Source organism: Vulpes vulpes, chromosome 3 (genome assembly GCF_048418805.1).
Source record: "Vulpes vulpes isolate BD-2025 chromosome 3, VulVul3, whole genome shotgun sequence".
NCBI classification, from domain to species: Eukaryota; Metazoa; Chordata; class Mammalia; order Carnivora; family Canidae; genus Vulpes; species Vulpes vulpes.
The window spans coordinates 54,207,739-54,227,023 of NC_132782.1; the positions used below are offsets into that span (position 1 = coordinate 54,207,739).

At 43.8% G+C, this 19,285-nt stretch overlaps 1 protein-coding gene across 10 annotated transcripts in view; it reads right to left on the reverse strand.

The window, feature by feature from the left end:
* ST6GAL1 (ST6 beta-galactoside alpha-2,6-sialyltransferase 1) overlaps positions 1–19,285 on the reverse strand; it is a 123,341-nt gene that overhangs the window by 54,673 nt on the left and 49,383 nt on the right. The window contains exon 1 of one of the 10 annotated variants that reach the window (XM_072752493.1): positions 6,298–6,390. The exons of the other annotated variants lie outside the window; for them this stretch is intronic. The gene's annotated coding sequence lies outside the window, so the exon portion shown is untranslated. Of the gene's footprint in view, positions 1–6,297; positions 6,391–19,285 lie in introns of those variants that run through there. 10 annotated transcript variants of the gene reach the window in all.

The following is a 19,285-nucleotide window of genomic DNA, read 5'->3' on the forward strand; positions in this document are numbered from 1 at the left end:
TCTGTAGGTTTACTAACAGGAATCTGCAGTGTTATATATTTATGTATCATTTTTCTTACTCTTCTTTCATTCAAGTTCAGTTTCCCACTGAGGGGCACCTAGGTGGCTCAGTGGTTGAGCGTCTCTGCCTTTGGCTCAGGTCGTGATCCCGGGGTACTGGGATCAAGTCCCACATCGGGCTCCCAGCAAGGGAGCCTGCTTCTCCCTCTGCCTATGTCTCTGTCTCTCTGTGTCTCTCATGAATAAATAAAATCTTTAGAAAAAAAGCAGTTTCCCACTGGTATCACCTTCCTTCAGCCTGAAAAACCTCCATTAACAGTTCTAGAGCAGGGCTGCTAGAAATGAAATTTCTTGATTTTCCTTCATCTGAGATCTTTATTTTTCCTTCACTCCTAAAGGATATTTTTTCTGGATATAAAATTCTAAGTTGACACACCTTTTCTTTTCGTACATTCAAGATGTTATTTCACTGTCCCTGGCTCACATGGTTAGAAATGAGAAGTCTATGGTTGTTTTAATAGGTTTGCCTGATGTATATGTCTTTTTCTGGTTGCTCCCAGATTTTTTATCTTTCATGTTTAGCAGTTTATGATGTGGCTGAGTAGTTGCCACTGAGTTTATCCTGTTTAGGATTTACTGAGATTCTTTTTATTTTTTTCCTTAAAGATTTGCTTATTTATTTGAGAGAGAATGAAAGTGCACCCATGAGTTGGAGGAGGGGCATAGGGAGAGAAAGAATCTCAAGCAGACTCCCCACTGATCACAGAGCTGGACATGGGGCTCGATCCTAAGACCCTGAGATCATGACCTGAGCCAAAAGCAAGAGTCAGACACTTAACCAACTAAGCCACCCAGGTGCCCCACACTGAGATTCTTTAACTTGTTAGCTTATGTCTTTCCCCAAATTTGGGACATTTTTAGCCATTCTACCTTCAAATTTTTCTGTACCAATACCTTTTTTCCCCCCACTTTCTGGGCTGGGACTCCAACCACATGAATTTTCAACTTGTTGATGTCCCATGGTATCCTAAGATGCTGTTCGTTTTTCCCCTGATAAAAACATATATTTACAAATATAAAATACTGTATGATTTCTATTGTTCTATCTTCAAATTCACAGATTTTTTTTCCTCTGTTATCTCTTTTCTGTCACTAAGCCCACTGCAATGAATTTATTACTTTCTGATGTCATCATTTCAGTTCTAAAATTTCCATCAGGTTGTTTTGTATAGTTTCTATTTTTCTGCTGATAATTTCTATCTTGTTCATTTCAAGAGTGAAGAATGGTTATAATAGCTACTATAAGTCTGTCTCATAATTCCACCATTGAGTCATTTCAGGGTTAGCACCTATTATGGTCTTTTCCCTTGAGTATCTTTCAGAATTTCCTGGCTCTTTTACATTGAGAAAATTTGGATTGTATCCTGGACTTTTGGATAACATGTTATGAGACTGAATCCTGCTTAAATTCTCTGGAAAAAATGTTGATATTTTTATTTATTTTATGTACAATTAACCCAGGTAGGTTCAGATTGAAAATTCTGTCTCAACTTTGGTGGCTTTATGCCAGTTTGGGTTTCAAAGCCTTCACTAGGCTAATTGGGTCTGCCTGTCATATAGGTAACTCTGGGTTTCTCCAGGACCTGGGTAGTGTTGATTTCATAGTTAAGTACTCCAAACCTTTGCCATGCTTCTTTGGGTCTATTCCATCCATAAACACCTTGGAGCATGCCCATGACTTATATTAGTCCATACACAGAGGGAGTATGGCCTTTTTCCCAGCTCTCTCCTCTCAGAGATTTCCTCCCACTCTCTGGAGGCTCCTTTGCCATGTTCCTCTGGCTGAAAGGTGGGGCTATCTCAGAGTTTTAGCCTCCCACACTATCGTGCAATTCTCTGTGACAAAGGCCATTTCGGGTCGTTGTCCAAGTTTTGGGTCCCGTCTCCTTTCTGTCTGCTATCACTTCCTGGGGCTCTTGCATAGTTACTTTTGCATTCTGTCCAGTTTTTTAGTTGTAAACAGAAGGAGGTTAAAGTTGAATGACATCATCTTGGCTGGCACTGCTGCCCTTCCTTCTCAGCAATTTTTACTTTGCAAAATTTCACTCATCTCTCCAAAGCTCCATCAAAACACCATCTCCTTCCAAGAAGCCATCATTTTTCTCCTAGCTAGAAAAACTTTTCCTTTTCCTCTATATTAGGGAAGAATCAGATTTGGCAATATTGAGACTCAAAGTCAAATCTTTTAATGAACATCTCTGTTCAAAGGTCCAGGTTTGAGGACACGGCAGAGATGAAATTGAACCCAAACAAGAAGACTTGTGGTGATTAGGAGAAGAGATTTCACCTAAAATGCAGCTTTGCTAATTGCTGGATGTGTGACTTTAGGTAGGTCACTTAATTCTAGGTACCTCAGTTTCCTTATCTATGGAATGGAAATAATAACACCACAAAGAACTGTTGTGAAGATTCATTGGGTCAATAGTCAGAAAGCATCTAGAATAATGCCATGTTGGAGATGTAGGAGGTTATCACTCTCTCACAGGTTCCAATGACTTTGCCTGGCAGATGAGGCAAGCCTACACAGGGAATGAGGAAAAACAGACGGAGTGAGCTCACTCTCCACCTTGTACAATGTCCTGTAAGGGACTAGCATCTTTATTTCGGTAAATGGTTCAAAGAGCACAATTTATGTGTCTGGGTAGATCTTCTGAGAAGCCACATGAATGGAAGGATAACTGCATCAGTGGGTTAGAAGATCTGGCTTCCAGAACTGGGTCTCCTTTGGGTCTGGCTGTTCTGTTCAAAATCATGACCACACAGGGTAGAGACTCGTCTAATAAAATCTGAACTTTTTTTTAGACTGTTGCAGGGGAGCTTTTATGATTTTTGTTCCTTCTGTTGTTATCTGTAACCTCACCTTCCACCACTCCCTCAGCCCTCACATTTCATCTGGACTAAATTAACTAGAGTATACCCATCCTACCTCACCATTTCCCACTCGCACCACTGCTGTCATCCTCAAGCTCAAATACCTCTCCCAACCCTCTTGTCAAATATGTTAAATGCTTCCTTTTCTATGCCAACTCTTCAAGGACTTCTGGGAGGCTTTCCCAGACTCTCCAGGACACTGCTTGGTTTGGCTCCCTACCCTTGTGTCCTAGAGCTCTCTGTACACATCTTGGTGGCACTTTCCAGTAGATGGTAATCACTTATTTTATAGGTCCTTCTCTCCTTAACTGCACCAGTGTTTATCAAAAATATGTACATTACAGGGGCTCCTGGGTGACTCAGTTGGTTAAGCAACTGCCTCCAACTCAGGCCATGATCCTGGATTCTTGGAATCCAGCCTTGCATGGGGCTCCCTGCTGCTTCTCCCTCTCGTGCTCCCCCTGCTTGTGCTTTTGCACTCTGTCTCTCTGTGTCAAATAAATTTTAAAAATATGTATTTTACATTATTGGTCTCAAAATCAACTCAGAGCATCACTACCAGCTTTCTTTTTTTTTTTTTTTAAGTGTATTTATTTATTCAAGAGAGAGAGAGGCAGAAACACAGGAGGAAGGAAAAGCAGACTCCATGCTGGGAGCCCAACGCGGGACTCGATCCTGGGATTCCAGGATCGCCCCCTAGGCCAAAGGCAGGCGCCAAACCGCTGAGCCACCCAGGGATCCCCACTACCAGCTTTCTAAAAATAGAATACACTGTGTCTGTGCACGCACACATGTGCGTGTGTGTGCATGAGAGAGAAAGTTCTACCTCTCTGGAGAACTCTTCCACATTGATACAGGCTCAATGCATTCTCAGTCAAAATTCCCAGTTATTTTGTAGACACTAACAAGCTAAGTCTAAAATTTATAAGGAAATACAAAGGACCTAGAATAGCAAAAGCAATATTAGAAGAACAAAGTTAAAGGACTTATATTAACAATTTATTATAAAACCAAAGTAATCAAGACACTGTGTAATTGGTGTAGGGACAAACAAGTAGATCAAGGAAAAAAACCACAAAATCCCTAAATAGGCCCACACATATACAGTATCAATTTTTTACAGTGGTACCAATGAAATTCAATGGAGAAAGAAAAACCTTCTTAATAAACTGTTCCGAAATGTCTGGATATCAACACAGGGGAAAAAAAAAATGACCTTTGACCTCTACTTCACTTTATCCATACAATTAATTTGAGAAGGATTTGAGAAGGATCTTAAATCTGTGTGTGAAAGTTCAAACGATAACACTTCTAGAAGCAAATATAGGAGAGTATCTTCATGAACTTGGAGCAGGCAAAGATGTCTTAGGACACAAAAGGCACTAACCAACCAGTGGAAAAAACAACAGTTAAGTAGAAGTTCATCACATTTAAAGTCCAATTTATTTGGAAGTGGCCCTGACAACTAACCTCAGTTCGTAATGTGAGAAAGACTGAAGAGGCCCAGAAACAACCGTCTCAGGACAACACATACCCAAGATGTGCCAAGGCCTCACACAAGGGTAACAGAATCATATTTCACCAATGTGGTAGGCCCAGAGTTAAGCATTTAAGAGAACAAGATAAGGTCTTTGTCACTGGAAGATCAGAGTATCGCTAGGAGATAAGACTCACTCAGAGCACGTAGTACTACTAAATGATGTAATTCTGACCTGCAATCTAAAATAACTCAGGCAAAGAAGAGAGCAGGTTGGGTTGGAGTGGATACACTGAGGACACGAAATGGGGAACTGAGAAATCTGATTGCTTCTCCCCATCCCATTTTCATACATAAGAAAGCAGGACCACTGGCAGAGAGAAGGCCACATCACTGGTTTCCAACAGAGCCAAACTAGAACTCCAACTTCTTGGCTCCCTTTCAAATCCTTCTCTTAGCACTGTGTCATGCTGCTGACTTCAGTCTGGCCAGGCTTCCTGGAAGATGTAGGGGATTCACGTTGGTCCTTAAATGTGAGCATCTGAGATAATATCTGTGAAGCTCCCAGTACACTGCTCAGCATACAATAGGTGTTCAGTAGAGAAGACGATTGTTAAGGTAGGTTGGACTTCCCAGGTGAGCAGTGACAAACCAGAGGCCCCACAGCCAACATTTCTAGAGCAAAGCGCATTTTACACCAACTTATTCCTACACCTTCCACCAGTTACTGCTGTTCGAGGAAAGCCAGTGAGGCTCTCTCTGGCTCTTGTCTAACTCACAAGGCATGAGGATTTTTTTTTTTAATTTTTATTTATTTATGATAGTCACACAGAGAGAGAGAGAGAGAGAGAGGCAGAGACGCAGGCAGAGGGAGAAGCAGGCTCCATGCACCGGAAGCCCGACGTGGGATTCGATCCTGGGTCTCCAGGATCGCGCCCCGGGCCAAAGGCAGGCGCCAAACTGCTGCGCCACCCAGGGATCCCCCACAAGGCATGAGGATTAAAGGAAATATTCATCCTTTCTGTAACACACCCAGAGTTCAGGTTTTTCCCATAACACAGGGAGGCTAACAAATTGGACATGAACATGCCACAGAACTATCCTCACCCCAAATCTTAGGCACAGGTTGATGGCACAGTTGGGAACTGGTGAGAGGCTGAAAGAAAGAGGATGCTTAGGGATAAGAAACAGCGGGGCTGAGAGGACAGACAATGTCTCACAAGGTACAAAGGCAGCAGAAGCAAAGGGATGTCCTATGTGTTTTCCAAACAAACACTATCGTTTTCATTCATCCTCTGCCCATGCAGAAAATGGCATTTACCTTCCACTTGCCTTTCTTTTGCAAATCCACCTGTCATTGTCCTTCTAGCATGTACCTTCTAGCATCATGGGCAGATTTCTGCAAGTTCATCCATTAAGCCAACACACTTATGGAGTCCTATGCTGTTCAGGCCCCGGGCTAGGTAAGAAGGATACATGGGTGACTACAGCAGGTCTCTGCCTCCGGAGGGAGAAAGACTGGTACGAGAGAACCACAGTGGTCCAGTAGGCCACCATAGAGAAAGGCCAGTCATCCAGTCCAGATGGTCCGGGGAGGCAGCCTCGGGGAGACACCTCATCTCCAACAGGAAGATGAGGACGAGCTGGAGAGACAGGAGGAGGGGATGGGTAGGCTGTGCTCTAGTGCCTCTTCCATTCTTTCTTTGCATTTCCAAAAGATTGTGCCCTTTATCTCTTCATTCAGACAAATATCATCGGAGCATAATGAAACACGTGATACCTTCCATACACCTGCCAGTTTCTTTTGATGCCAACTGGGAGGAGAAGCCACTAAATTACTAAGTATATGAAATATCACCCTCTCTCTGTGAAATTATGCACTTACTAACCTTCAAAACAAGATTTCACTAAAACCTGTCAACAGCTTCAGGGACACGAAAATGTTGCTTTGCTTCCCTCTTTGTTTCAGGATGGCCTCAAACCTACAACATAGAGACATACAAATACACCGTAACAAGTATGATCAAAACCTAAGAGCTCATTACAATAGAAGTGCTGCTCAGACCAGGGTAAAGGGACAAAGCTCTCCCTTCTGTAGAGTAGAAAATAAGAATTTTTAAAAACAATATTTTGGGTCGCCTGGGTGGTTCAGTCAGTTGGGCATCCGCCTTTGGTTCAGGTCATGATCCCAGGGTCCTGCGATCGAGCCTGTATAAGGTTCCTTGCTCAGTGGAGAGTCTGCTTCTCCATCTGCCTGCTGCTTCCCCTACTTGTCCTCTACGTCAAATAAATACGTAAAATCTTAAAAATAATAATAATAACAATGTTTCACTTTTGGCTCCCTTTATGCAGGGGCTTTGATGTGCAGCGCTTTGTGCTACACACCATCTCACTAAAACCCCCTAGCACCTTTGTGAGGCAGGTGTTATAATCCCATTTTACAGAAGAGGAAGCTCAAGAAGAGAAAGGGTTAAGAGATTTGCACAAAGTAGCATCTAGGAAGTGTTGGGACTGAGATTCAGACCCACATTTATAAGCTCCATGGAGTACTAATTATGTGCCAAGCACTGTTCTTTCTACTTTTCAAGGATGAACACATTTCACCCTCCTGGAGACCTCACAAGGAGACTGCCGTTGTTCTCATTTTAGATGAAAAATGAGCCAACGAGAGACTAAATCACAAGCCCACCACCACACATCTCTCTGCCTCCAAAGCCTGGGACAGATCCACATGCGATAGGAAATGTGGAAGGAAGCGGGAAAGTCATCCCTTTCACATGGGCTGTGTCCAGTTCAGGATGGAGTTCTATACTCCTTTTGTGCCACTGTGGAAAACTGAGGCTGAATTTCGGGGAGTGCTATGCCCAGGCTTGAAGGCAGTGGGTATTGGGGCTTGGCCCTCACCACCAGGTAAGGAACTGTTGAACCACCCTTCCTCTAGGAAGGCACCCCAACACTGATGGTGGCCTCACCCATTCCTCTGGATGGTGACATCAGTGATGTCCCAAGAGGTATATGAGGAAGTAAGTACACACAAACACTTGGCATATCTTTACCTTTGTTAAGTTTAGCAAAACTTTGAATCTCATGATTTTTGTGGCAAAACGGTGAGCTCGCATTAACACTTGATGCTGGGAAAGTGGAGGTATGTACTGGATACCTTAAATTTATTATACAGTGCTGTATGTCAATTATATCTCAATAAAGCTGGTAGGGGTCAACAGCAGAAGCAATACATCAAGAAAATGAAAGCAAGATCTCAGAACAACCAACACATTTTAAAATGTTTGTAGCTTTCTGGCTTAGAATTCAAAGGCTGGGGTTTTTATTATAAAGAAATAATTTTAGAGACACCTAGAAGATTTAGGGACACCTTTTAGGGATGCAGCCCGTTAAGGGTCTGACTCTTGGTTTTGGCTCAGGTCATGATTTCAGAGTCCTGGGATCAAGCCCCGCATCAGGATCCGCACTCAGTGTGAAATTCTCTCTCTCCCTCCCTCTCTACCCGCTCCTGCTTGTATTTGCACTCACTTTCTCTCAAATAAATAAATAAATAAATAAATCTTTTACAAATTAGTTTTTAATGTATAATTATAATTACATATTACTTATAAATACAATTATATTTAATTATATCCCATTTAAATGTAATTAAATTATATTTAAAAGTAATTAAAGTAATTCATAAATATATTTATAAATCTTAGTGACCCGATTTTATAATCTAATTACAAAAGATAGAAAAGAAACCTAGGCATGAGGTTGTAGACTGGAGTATTAACTATGTCAATTTTGAAACCATCTAAATATCCATCCATAGAAACAGAGAAATGTAGAATTCAGTGATATCCTCTGAGGCCATTAACATATCACACACACTATAAAAATAGAAAAATGTTTATGGTAAAGGCAGAAACAAAATAAACTCCATCCATGCTAAAATTATAGTTCTAGCAAAAACCATTTTGCTCCCCACCACAAATGGAAAAATGGATGATTGCAAGAGAACGTTGTAAAATGAACACTAATGGGCCAGAATGCCAGGAATTTAAAGAGTTTATTGTTATTGCTATTGTGATGTTTGTGAATAAAACAAGAAAAACAAATTTAGAACCCACTTGGTTGCCCAAGAGGCAGGCACATGGTCCGCCTAAGCCAGTTTCCCCTCCAGGAAACTATCATCTTCTAGGAAAGGGATAAAACTCAGATAAACTGTAGGCTCTCCTGCCTTAGCATAGGGAGGGCAAACATGTGTACTTGGCCCTTACAACCTGGCCCTGGCTGAGCTCTCTCTGTGAGTTATAACCTGAACCTTCACATACATAACAGGCTCACCACGTAGTGAACGGGCTCCCTTAACTTCTGCTCTGACATTTGAAGACAAGCCTTCTCTTCACTCTCCTGTGATCCCTCAGCCATATCCTCAGAAGCAAAGTCTAACAATGGTTTGGAAACTGGCTACCCCTGCTCTGTCCCCGGACACCCCGCCCCTTGTCCACTGCACACAGTAGTATCAACACCAGCAGCAAGTCACACCCTCGGGGGTAATATCACAACCTCAAGGCCATTGCTCATTTCCACCTATTCAATTCCACCATCCTTCCAGGCTCAGATCAAGCACAGGGGAAGAGGAGGGACAGACCTGGGTCACAAACCAGCTCTCACTTTCCAGCTTTGTGATCTCAGGCAAGTTACGTAACCTCTCTGGTCTTCATTTCCTAAGCCATTAGGCAATATGATAATAAATGCTTCATGTAATGGCTGAAATATATAAAATCCATACAACCCAACTTCACCTAGTACAGGAGTCACTAGCCACAGGCGGCCATGGAGCCCTAGCAATGTGACTAATCCATACCGAGATACTTTATAAATTTAAATTACACAGAAAAACAGAATGTAAGAATGTTGGACTGATAACGTTAATGTCAATTGCATAATAAAATAAATAATATTTTGTAGATACTGGGTTAAATAAAATATATTAAAAATCAACCATCTTTTTTTTAAATGGTTAACTTTTTTTGTTTTTAAGATTTTATTTATCTATTTGACAGAGACAGAGGAACAGCAGAAGGAGAGGGAGAAACAGACTCCATGCCAAGCAGGGAACTCAACATGGGGCTCGATCCCGAGACCCTGGGATTATGACCTGAGCTGAAGGCAGACGCTTAACCAACTGAGCTATCCAGGTGCCCCTTAACTCCATCTTCTATTTTTACTTTTGTAATGTGACTATTATCAAATTTAAAATTACAAACACAGCCCAAGCCTGTGTCTTGCTTTCTATTTCCACTGAACACTGTTCCATGTTTGTGCTCTCCCTACTTCTCCCTCCTCACTCACTGGCCACATAGAAGCTCACACCTGGCATCGTCTCAAGTCATTAATTACATCTGTGGTTCCAGGTGGAGTCCTTTCTCCTCCTCAGGTCCCAGGTTACCAACCTGAGACAAGTGACAAAAAGGAGAAAGGAAACTAGCCCTAGTATCAGAAAACTGCACTCCAGTCCTAGCTCTACCATTACTAATTAAGTAGTAATGCCATTACTTAGCATGCCATTTCACTCCACCGAGCCACAGTTTTGTCATTTACAAAACAGAGGGTAATGATATCATGTTCATGGCATGAGAGATTGCAGGTGGAAGGTGCTCGATAAACTGTCAAGGACTGTAGAGGTAACGATTAAGTAGTATGATTTGCACAGCAGCAAGGAGGTGGGGTGGCCATACCCGCCTCCTCTGATATTCTCTGCCTTCCATCTTATACTATTACTTACCTATTTTCCACATCTCCTGTCTCTAAAAACAAGTATCCCCAAAAACACTCCTCCTCCTCCTCACAAGTCCCCCAACATAACCAACGCAGAGTGCTACAGGCAGACCCCTCAAACCTCCACATAAATGGGGTGTGCCCTTATGCACCAGGCATTAAGCTTAGTGGTAGGGGTGGTCTGGCAAGAAACCTGACAACACAGCATGGAACGTGCTTGTAACAGAGGAATTGAATACATGTAAGTGCACCAGGGGCCAAGAGCAGCATGCTCCTTACCTGGGAGAAGCAGAGAAGTGCGGTGGCAGGGAGAGGTAGGCAACGGCCAACAGGAAGGACTCTGACATGCACAAAACAGAACTGTATGAAAGCCTGAATGAGCATGGAATGCTGCGGCCCTCAATCCAAGGTAAACACTGGCATGTGATGTACAATGGGCCACCTAACAATATAAATCTTATCACGAGAGGTCCCTGGTTGAAAGGTCCTTCCTGCAGATGGAACATGACTGCCTTTTTGACTTTGCTACTTCAGCTTCTCCCTAGCTCACCCCGCAGTCCACTTAGGGACATGTGCAAAACCTGCCGTTATGAGCTGAACTACCACCTGTGGTAACTGCATTAACTGCAGCGTTGTGCACAGAGCCTTATGGGAGCAAAAGCCCCTGTCTCAAAACATCCTGTTCCTATTTTTAGCCAGGAAATACCTCCTCACCATCTATGCTCCATCTACCTCCTCCCAAGGCCAACAGGCGTGAGAAGCACAAACCTACCCCATCACGTGCGTGGCTGGGTGGGCTTCTCTACATGCTCAAGTGTTTCTTCCTGGTTCCCAAATAGGATCCAGATTATTTCTAGGAAAGTTAGGCAGCAAGCTCTATCAAAAACACAGTGTTCCACTTGCATGGTCCAGTTAAAGCAAACACAGAAGGCTTCTTGGCTGAAGATCTAAAGGTGAAATTTCTGAAGCTGAACTTGTCCTTCAGCTTGGTCTTCAAACATATAAAGTAAAATAATCTCAAATGATCATATTTTTGTTTAAGAATGAAAAGATGAAAGATCAGGAAGTGGGTGATTCTAAGAGGGACGGTTGAGCAGTGAGAGCAGATAAGCACCGTGAGGGGGAGGCATCTGTGTCCACCTCTGCTTATATGGAGAGTAAAGCCATGCCTTACCAATGGCTAGCTACAAAATCAGTACCAGGGCCGAAAATCCTCCTCCCTTGGGAAACTACTGATTACAAGCATTCTAAGAATTCTAAAAGTCAGATCAACCTATGACAACGTAAGGACTGTAATTGGATCCTGATTGGAAAAAAAACAGCCTTTATTTTTTTTTTTTCACACTAATCTCTCCAGGGACACCTGGGTGGCTCAGTGGCTGAGCATCTCCCTTCGGCTTAAGTCATGATCCTGGGGTCCCGGGATCAAGTCCTGCATCGGGCTTCCCGTAGGGAGCCTGCTTCTCCCTCTGCCTATGTCTGTGCCTCTCTCTGTCTCTCACAAGTGAATGAAATATTTTAAAAATTAATTAATAAAATAAAATAATCTCTACAGCTAATATGGGGCTCAAACTCATGACCCTGAAATCAAGAGTCACAGTCTCTACCAACTGAGCCAGCCAGATGCCCTTCAAAAGTCCCTAGGATCTTTTAAACATACACTGAAACATTTATGTATACAGACAAAAATGAAAAAATAAGTGGCTGTATGAGAAGTCAGGCAAAATAAGATCTCATCTGGTATGGATAAGCACGTGCAGTAAAGGAAAGCTGAATGAAAAGTCCTCCTACCTTAAATCACCCATAGAATAGAACACACAGTCTGCTACAGAACACACAGTCTGATACAGCCCTGAATGCTCACACAAAAGTTCCTTCCATGAACCCAACTCTGCTGGGTTCTCATCCAGCCCTGGAGCAGATTACAATTTTTCCTCTGGGTAACAGAAGAAATAATTATCTTGACTTTAGCTCCAGGTAGCACAAAAGACACAAATGCTGAGATCAGGCCCTGCGAGAAGATGCTCAGCCTAACAGAGCCGGAGAGGACGTTAGAGTCGCGCTCCCGACCCTGCCCTTGTGCCGGCCAGACAGGAATATGACTGAGTGGCTATCAGAATGGTGGGCACTATTTCAATTATTCTTTCTTCTTGAATCCCTCCCCCGCACCGCCTTTTTATGAATGTGCTGAGTGGATGGAGTTAATGACATGCCAGTCTCCATGCTGTGTGTCGCTTCTCTGAGTCTGCCGCCAGCATTAGAACTGCTACTGGAGAAAAGATAATCACATCTGAACACACAGAAAGATACAGACAGTAGGGAGCCATGCAGTGTTTGCGTGACGCAGACAGTCCCTGGTGAGGCAGCAGCACGGCAAGCAGAGAGCCTAGCATTCTGTTATTGTGATTAGCATGTCATTATTGTCCTTGTGAGCGTCCCTGAAGCCCTATTCTAGGTGCGGTGTTTTCCATTTAATCTTAAATCTTCTGAATAACTCTGTGGGTGGGTTATTTCACAGGTGAGGAAGCTGAAGCTCAGAGTGAGTGAGTGATTTCCCAAAGGCCACAGACAGCGAGAAGGGGACATAACCAAGATGCAAGTCTTGCTCCCCAGTCCAGCCCCTTCTAGCACAGTGCTACATGAGGCCTTTGAGCACAGTTACTTTAACTAGACCCCTTTATTTTCTAAAACACCTAAAAACGAAAAAACAAAAACAAAAGCAAAATCCTGTTGAGTCGTCCAACTGAAAAGTGGAGAAAACCCTACTCTGCAATCCACAGGATGACTTCTGCACATTTCCAGTCCCATTCTGTCTCACTTCTGATTTCTCTGGCTGCCATTATGATGGATCCACCTGACACACTTGAGAGAACAGAACAGGAAATAACTCTTCCGTTTGGAATGACAGATATTCAAGTGATCCCAGGATCCCATCCCCCACTCCCTCAAAATAAGATGTTCCTTAGGAGGATTTTTTTTTCTTTAAACTTCAAATCCATTCCGTTGTCATGGCCACTTAATAGCTGAGTCAGACTGGCCATTCACAGAAGTGAACTGACAAAGGGCATGCTCTGTCCTAAAGGCCAGCCAAGTGGTGACTTAGGCACCCCACAGGGAGTCTGACCCCAGAATAGATCCCTTTATGTACTTGCTACTGCAATTCCTCATGCAGGAGTTTATCAAGTGCCTACAAAGGGAAGTGCCCATCCCGGGCGAAGGGTTGTGGGGTACATGGACACTCAAGTCACCATCCCAGGCCATAGGTAGCTCCAGGCATTGTGGGGAGTGGGTATGCAGCCAAACAGCCATCTGCTGCCACAGGAGCCTATCCTTTGCCATACCCAGATTAGAAGGAATGGGTGGTTTTGGAGGGGCTAGTAAAGGACTTGTCTCACAAGTACTGACCAGCAGTGAGAACCATCCAACAGAGAATAATAGTGGACTGTGGGTACTTTAAGGGCAAGGACCATGCCTAATTTGCCTCTGTACTTTCACAAAGTAGGCCCCAAATATTTGTTGTGGGTTTTTTTTCCGATCATGGTAAGGTACTATATTTACAATTTTAAAAGATACCGAAACTGTTCTCAGGTGCCAGAACAGAATCTAAAGGGTTCAGTTTGGAGAACAAGATTCCTGCCCTCAGAGTCAATTTGGCCGTATCAGTGGTCATCTGGAGATGAGGGAGATGATACCCACAGGCCTCTCAAAGGGTGGGAAGCACAGATATCCTAAAAGATTATGGGCAGGCCACCCTCTGTCCTCAGGAGGAAGGGGAGGTGGCTAGGGATGGAAGCCCCCTCTGGCTTCTATTATGAGTAAGAGGCCAAGCTCCGTGACTCAGTGGAATTAACTTCTTCCCATAAATTCAATGTCCCCCAGCGCTGGGAGCAGTGGAATCATGGGAGCAAAGGCAGCAAGTTGAGTATGGATCATCACAGAAGGCCCAGAGCAGCTCATACCCCTGTCTAGTATGGGATGAGGCCATCAGGCAAGTAACTCCTGCTTCCAAGGGAGCCGGGTCACAAGAACACACATCTTCACAGGTGAGACCTGGGGAGGCCAAATGACATAATCCTTAAGTATCTATCAGGGCACCCCAGAGAGGACTCGAAGGTTTTCTTTGACTTAGCATGTGGGAAGAACCAGTGGATCTGATGTAAAGAACCTATTGAATATGAGGCAACTGAGAACAGAAGCCATGTCTCCCTGCTCCCCAGTCTGAGTTAGGAGCTGCCCCCCCCCCCCCCCCCACCTTGTGTCCCACAGCATCCCTCTCAGTTTCTGTCCATCTCCTCCGCTAGGGTATGACCTTCTGGAGCACAGAAACCATTCAAGACTTTTCTACCATGCTGCTAGGTCCAGGCTGGGTCCTGGGCAATGACTTCTGCAGACTCTGAATGCATGAACTGTGAATGATTTACCTATAGAAGAATCACACTCTGCCTAAGAGAAAATAGAGGCCGGGCCTGACTGAAAAGCCAAATCAAAACAAGTCCAGGAGAGGGCAACTGACTGCATTCAACCTGCCTCCCCCGTATTATAAACTAACAGTTTCGATGGAAAGGCCTAGATCACACGAGAAAAAAAGTCAGTTACCACCAGGTGCGCGGGGTAGGAGCCTGGCGTGAAGATTCATACCAAGACTGTGAAACTCTGCCCAGCTATTTGCAGATGACGTAAAAGCAAGGGCGGAGAAGGTAGCGAGGCAGGCAACCATGACGGGCAGTGATGGAGAACTCGCTGGCTCAAGTACCTGAGTCAGCTGGTGCCAGATAAAGCCAGAACCTGGTCTGTATTATTAATTGGAATTTTTAGAGGAAAGGACTGGTTTAACAGAGAGGGACTTGGTTCTTCATTCCAGGTAGCCACTCATGGGGTAGTTGAACACAGCGGTCAATCCTGATGCCAATCAATACATCATCATAGAGGCGCCTGGGTGGTTCAGTGGGTTGGGCAGCTGACTCTTGATTTCAGCTCAGGTCATCATCTCGGGATCCTGGGGATCGAGCTCTGTGTTGGGTTCCATGCTCAGTGTGGAGTCTACTTAAGTAAGATTCTCTCTCTTCCTCTGCCCCTACCCCCATCCACATATACTCTCTCTCTCTAGTAAATAAATAAATCTTTAAAAAACTACAGCATCATAAATATCAACACCACTTACCTAACATGAATTATGTGCCAAGTGCTACGTGAGGCAGATTGTCTCTCTCCAATTATTGTAAATGCAAGTCACCCACATTTATAGATGAATATCTTAATAGGAAGACCCTTGCCCAAGGTCATGCATCCAGCTAGATCAAGGCTAGAATTCAAACCCAACTCCAAAGCCCATGTTTAGAGCACACAGAGGAAAGATCACCCCTACAAGTAAGGGTAGGGAAGGGAAAGGTTTCCTGTGAAGAAATAAGGCTGGACCTGGAAGGAGGTGTAGGATGTGGACACCTAGAACAGTACTGGAAGGACATCCAGGAGATCCTGACGGTGCCTGAGATCCTATGTGAGAAGAACCCTGCAGTCATGCCACTATTTTTCAAATAGCAAATGCTACCTGATGAGCATTTGGGGATTCCAACTTTTATTCATCACAGAGAAAGTCAAATATGTACAGGAAGACTTCAGTCGTTAGCTCTTCATCAAAAGCTCAAGCGTTCTGCATGAAAAGCTCAAGCGTTCTACCCTGCGCTTCCTATCAAATCATCACCGTTAGGAACATAGTGCACGGGGCCTAAACGTTCTCTGTGGCCTACCGCACACCATCACAATTAGAAATGACCTCAGTGGACAGTCAGGTTGGCCAACCTGCCCCCTGATGAACGAACTCTCCCCTCAATAGCAACAGCAAATGCCTGGTCAGTGAGCACCTTCGTCCGTACCTGTAATAATGATAATCTCTTCTTCCAAGGCAGCCCAGCCACAGGTAGCCAAACATTAATTCTGAAAAACCTTTTACTTACATTGGACTGCAGTCCTCCCCGTACCCCTTACCTTCCACCTGCTTCTAATTCTACTCTCTAGAGGAAAACACATGTCTGTTCTTTTTTCCATAGGCCAATCCTTTAAGACCGTTACACTCCCCTAAACCTTCTCTTATTCAGGCTAAAGATTCCCCTTCTTTGAGCCATTCCTTCAATAACATGGTCTCTGAACTCTTCACCTTTCCACTTACTCATCTTTGGACTCATTCTCATTTGTTCACATCACCCTGACTAGAACTCAACAACTTCCAGGTGTGACCCAACTAGTATAGAACAGGAAGCTGACTATACCTCTACAATGCAAATGTTAAAAATTTCTGGTTAGTTTTTAGCAGTCTTATGCTAAAGACTCTCAGTTGAGTACTACTGAAATCAAGCTCACTCGCCTTTTTTCCAAGCCCTCCTCTCTAGCCACACCCAGCTGGGCTGCCTTACTGGTACCTTTGGTATTTGGAGCTCACATTTATTCTGGTGCATTCTTTCTTTCACACTTAGTCCCTCTCTTAGTCTGTGGACCTTATTCAGAACTTTGACCGTGGCACATACAGCATTTGCTACCACAAATGATGGCTGGAAATCATCCATAAATCAGTGAGCCTTCTCTGTGTATTCGTGTAAAGCACAAGTTAAGAGCTGAAGACAGGCATTATCTCCTGACACAAATGAGCATTCGTTAGTGATGATAATAGAAGCAGCACATCTGCGCCAACTGAAACACCATCCAATCCACATCTTCCATGTTGTTCCTCAGAAGGTAAACCCTCATTTAATGAGGATACAAAGATGTCCATTGTCTGATAGAAGAGTTCTAAGTTAACGATCATCATAATCGGCGTGTCTTTTGATATGACATCACACGTCTGCCCTTGAGGGGTAAGGATACTTGGGATGGTCTTTAAAATATAGACTATGGGACCATACACAAGTTTCATGGTACAGACGCCACAAGGAGCAGCTAAACTAAGGCACAAGAGGTGGCACGGGACTGCCAACTGGGAAAGACATTATCATTTGCAATAAGATATTACGAATCGAGAGGAGCTATCATTTCCAATATGTGCCCCAAATTGAAAAGTCTCAAGTCATGGAACCCTATGCCTCATGTTCCAGAGTGAGGAGAAGCATGGGGATAGACTTAATAATTTGTAATGCCTTGAAGTATACAGTTATCATTTATCAAGTAGTACTACATGCTGTGCATGGACATAGGACATTTCAGTCATTGCCTGATGCTCATGGTTCATAATTATGCCTTTTGAAAATTTAAATTCTATTTCTCTCTCCCTTGATTCTTCCCAGTCTCTAGACTTCCAATAGCACTTCTGCAAAAATATTTACGAGTTTTCTCAGGGTCCTAGTAATTCATTCAACCACCCCTCTGATAAATATTTCTCAACATTTTCCTGACAATAAGACACTGGGCTGGGCACTAGGAACTCTGGCTGACTTCAAACAGAAGTTTCTTGGTCTCTTTTTAGCCACAGGCTTCAACTTTCTTTCCCTGGGGCTTGTTCTAGCCTCTCTCCTCTTTGTTGGCTGTGAGACCTTGGGTAGGTTACAGAAAAGACTGATTCAATGCCCTTCACCTAATAAGGATAGATGAAAGGTGCACACAGGCCTAGCATAGCTCCAGGCACATCGGATACTTAATAAATATTAGAGATTTCTTCTTTCTTTCATTCTTTTCTATGCAGCCTGCCAAGCTGTCTCTTTTCAGAGAAGATAGGAGTAAAAGAGGAAGGAGTAGACTCATCCTCCTCTCTCCCAGGACATCTCTGAACTTTATGGCATTTGCCACCACCAGGGAATTAAGCCGACATGCTTTGCATATCACATTTTTAAAAGGAAGAAAAAGCAGACAGACTTTGGCTCTGGATATATTTCAAGTCATCGTTCTTTTCCTGACACTATTCTTTTTATAAAATCCACAGGAAGCAAACTCGTAACATTAAAATCCAACTCCCAGGGCAGCCCAGGTGGCTTAGCAGTTTAGCGCCACCTTCAGTCCAGAGCCTGATCCTGGAGACCAGGGATGGAGTCCCACATCAGGCTCCCTGCATGGAACCTGCTTCTCCCTCTGCTTGTGTCTCTGCTTCTCTCTCTCTCTCTCTCTCTCTCTCTCTCTCTCTGTGTGTGTGTGTGTGTCTCATGAATAAAATCTTTTTTAAAAAACAATAAATAAATAAAATAAATAAATAAAATCCAACTCCCAGAGAGGTGGTACAACTTGGTATGAGAGGAAGCTGGCTCAATGCCAGGCTCTGCCCAACAATCAAGAGATCTGCCACCCTTAGCCAACCCTTTTGTTCCTCTTATTTCCCTGGAATTACTATCAGCGTTGGCCTGACTGTATGTATCCACCTCCCCCGCAACACTGGAATTCATATGTTGAAATCATAACCCCCAGAGGCAAAGGTATTAGGAGGTGATGAGGTCCTGAGGGTGAAGCCTTCATGAATGGGATTGGTATTCTTATAAAAGAGGCCCTAAGAGCTCCACTGTCCCCTCTGATGCGTGAGGACACAGTGAGAAGGCACCAGCTCCCAACCAGGAAGTGAGCGCTCACTGGAATGTCACGGAGCTGGCGCCTTGAGCTCAGACTTCCCGTCTCCAGGAACTGGGAAAAATAAATTTCTGTTGTTTAAGCTGGTATTTTGTTATAGCAGCCTGAATGGACAAAGACCCACCATATCCTTCACATCCATGTAAAACTGTTAACTAACTTGTCATTCTAGTTGCTCAACTGAGTCACCTGAAGATTTACCTCTTAAAAACACAGCCCCTGTGCAGTAAAGGAACCCAAAGTATAACCAAAGAGTGGGCTGCTCGAAGTGCTAAGACCTGTGTAGCTTAGAGGAGAGAAATGCCATGAACCAACACTCAGTGGGACACTCCTGTTATTTTGTTGTTGCTGTGGACACAGTGACTGGTCAGGAAGGTCTATAGTTGTTTCTACTGTATTCAAAAACTATTTACTATGGACCCACTGCGGGCCAGGCAGGGTGCTGGGGGTGGGGCTCGGATTGAGTAGCAGCTCTCTGGCAGGGACAAGATATAATCTGGACCATGTTCTTTCAGTCTGGATGGTATTAGCTTACTGTGTGTCACTTCCCCACCCACACCCAAAAGA